This window comes from Apteryx mantelli, unplaced genomic scaffold (assembly GCF_036417845.1).
Source record: "Apteryx mantelli isolate bAptMan1 unplaced genomic scaffold, bAptMan1.hap1 HAP1_SCAFFOLD_142, whole genome shotgun sequence".
In the NCBI taxonomy this organism is placed as follows: Eukaryota; Metazoa; Chordata; class Aves; order Apterygiformes; family Apterygidae; genus Apteryx; species Apteryx mantelli.
Window position 1 is genome coordinate 157501 of NW_027118497.1, and position 2500 is coordinate 160000.

The following is a 2500-nucleotide window of genomic DNA, read 5'->3' on the forward strand; positions in this document are numbered from 1 at the left end:
GGCACCCCGGGTCGGGACGGGTGCCGACGGGTCGCCACCCCTAAGCGGTGGGGGGCGGACCCGCGGCGGGCTGCGGCGGAGCAGCCCGTCTTGCAGAGACGGCGAGGACAGGCGTTCCGGGATGGCGCGCGGGGCGGGCGCCGGGCGGCGGCGGACCCCGAGCGGGGGCCGTCGCGCCAGGCCACGCGAGGCGACGGGTCGTGCCCGAGCGGGCGGCCCAAACCACGGCTCTCCTCCCGGGCGCAGCTGCCGCCGGGCGCCGGGTTACTGAGGGAAACCCCGGGCCCCGGGAGGAGGACGAGGTCGTGGCGGCGGGTGTCGGGCGCACCCCGCGGGCGGACGCTCCGCCGAGGGGCGCCGGAGCCGGCTGGCGGGTGCCGGGTTTCCCCTCCGCGTCCCGTCTCGCTGCTGCCGCCGAGGCTGCCGCCGTCGCCGCGAGGCGGCGGCGGCCCGGCGGCGGGCGGCGGCGGGGGAGGCACCCCCGCGGGGATTTCAGGTCGTTTCCCTCACCCCAGGGCCAGGTACCTAGCGTCCGCGCTCCTCCTGCCCCCCCTCGGTGACCCACCCGTGTGGTCCCGTGTGCCAGCTCGCTCCTCCCGGGCGCTGCGCCGTGAGCGCCGCACCGGCCGTGCCCTCCCGCCCTTTCCGCTTTCCCTTTCTCTCCCCCCCCCCCACCGCTCCAGCCGCCCCGCGCCGTGCCGCGGGGACCGTGCTGCGAGCGGGCCGGGCGGGGGGGGGGGGCGGGGTGGCGGGAGGAGCGGAGGGCCTCCGGCCACCGCGGCCGCCGGTAGCCGCCCCGGGTAGGGATGGCCATGGGCCCCGGGCTCCGGGCCCGAGGGTTCTCGGCGGGAGAGCCGGGCGGGGGTTTAAAGACTCGGGCGGCCCGATGCGACCCGGGGGGCAGCCGGGTGTGCTGCCGGAGGGCCGGGGGGCCGGCGCGCGCGGGCGCCGTGCCCCCCCATGCCAGCCGGCGCGCCCCGCGCTCGCCCTGCGGGCAGCCGGGACGGAGAGGGGTACCCTGCCCCCTCTCTCCGCGGTCTGGTCTCGGCGGAGGGACGCCGCGCGGTCGGCTGGCGCCGGCCTGCCTCGAACGCGTGACCCCGGCGCGAGCGCGTGCTCTCGCCGGGACGGTGAGCCCCCACCCACCGCGGGTGGTGCGGACGCCGCGCCTCGGCGCGATCCGCTCTCCTCCCTGGCCGGGGCTCTCGGTCTGCCGCCGTGGCCGCTGGCGGCGGCGCCCTACCCGCCGGCACTCCGCCATCCGGCGCGCCTGCCTCGCTCTGCCCAACCCGGCTTCGCCGGGCGGCGGGCGGGCGGCAGGCGGGCGGCGGGGGCGGCCCCCCCCGTTCTCCGCGTGGAGACGGGGAGAGCGGGCGCCGTCCCCGTCCGTCCCGCCTTGCCCGCCCGCCCGCCGCCGGGCGTCTGTCCGCGGAAGGGACGGGAGAGCGCGTGGTGTCGTCCGGGAGGCTGTGTGTGCGCGCGCGCGGGCGTGGGCGCCGCCTCGGGGCCACGGCGGAGCCGGAGGCCGGCGAGGCGAGCGAGGAGCTGGGGAGCGCGGGGCCGGTGGGCCGCGGGCGCGCGGGCAGCGGCCGGTGCCGCTGCCGGTGGCGGCCGGGCTCCGACGCTGGGGGTCCGCGGGGAGCCGCCCCCTCCCCCAGCGTCCCCGAGGCAGGCGGCGCGGCCGGCGCGCTGCTCCCCGCCGGGCCGGGCCGAGCCTGGGCGCCTGGGCCGGACTCGAAGCGAGCAAAGGGTTGTCCCAGGTCGGGAGCGAGGGCTCCCCGCCCTTCTCGTTCGGGTTTTCCTTTTCCCTTTTTCCCCCCCCACTCTGTGCTCGTACGGTCAGCGGGGCGAGCCCCTCTCTCTGGCTCTCGGCCGTCCCTCGCTCAGCAGCCGGCGTCGGCGTGAGGAGGGAGGCGGAGCGGAGGGGGGGCCCTCAGGGGCTGCCGAAGGCTGCCCGGTCCCCCCGCGCGCGCGGCGGGGACCGAAACCGAGACAACTCTTAGCGGTGGATCACTCGGCTCGTGCGTCGATGAAGAACGCAGCTAGCTGCGAGAATTAATGTGAATTGCAGGACACATTGATCATCGACACTTCGAACGCACTTGCGGCCCCGGGTTCCTCCCGGGGCTACGCCTGTCTGAGCGTCGCTTGGCGGTCAATCGTCACCCCCGCTGTCGCGTTGGCGCAGCGGTGCCGCCCCTCGGGGGGGGCGCGTGGGGGGGCGGGGGAGGCGCGGCGGCGCCGGCGGCGGCGGTGCGCGGCGGCCTCGGCGGCGGAGAGTCGGCGGCGGAGCCGGGACCCCGGTGCGTGCACCGGCGGCCCCGGTCTTCCTGCCCGCCGGGCTCCGGCGCCGGGCCGCCCGCAGCGGCCGCGGCCGGCGTGCCTTGCCGCGCCTGTGCCCGCCCTCCTCGCCCTCCGAGCGCGGTGGCCACCGCTGCGCGGCGCGCGCCGTGCGGGGTGGCGCGGCTGGGGCGCCTCGCAGGCCCGTGCCCCGGGGAGA

At 79.8% G+C, this 2500-nt stretch overlaps 1 non-coding gene across 1 annotated transcript; it reads left to right on the plus strand.

Annotated features, from left to right (window-relative positions):
- The first annotated feature begins 1994 nt into the window (after positions 1-1994).
- Positions 1995-2147, plus strand: LOC136995670 (5.8S ribosomal RNA). The gene has a single exon (XR_010887214.1). It is a non-coding gene; the product is annotated as a 5.8S ribosomal RNA (ribosomal RNA).
- Positions 2148-2500: the final 353 nt, after the last annotated feature.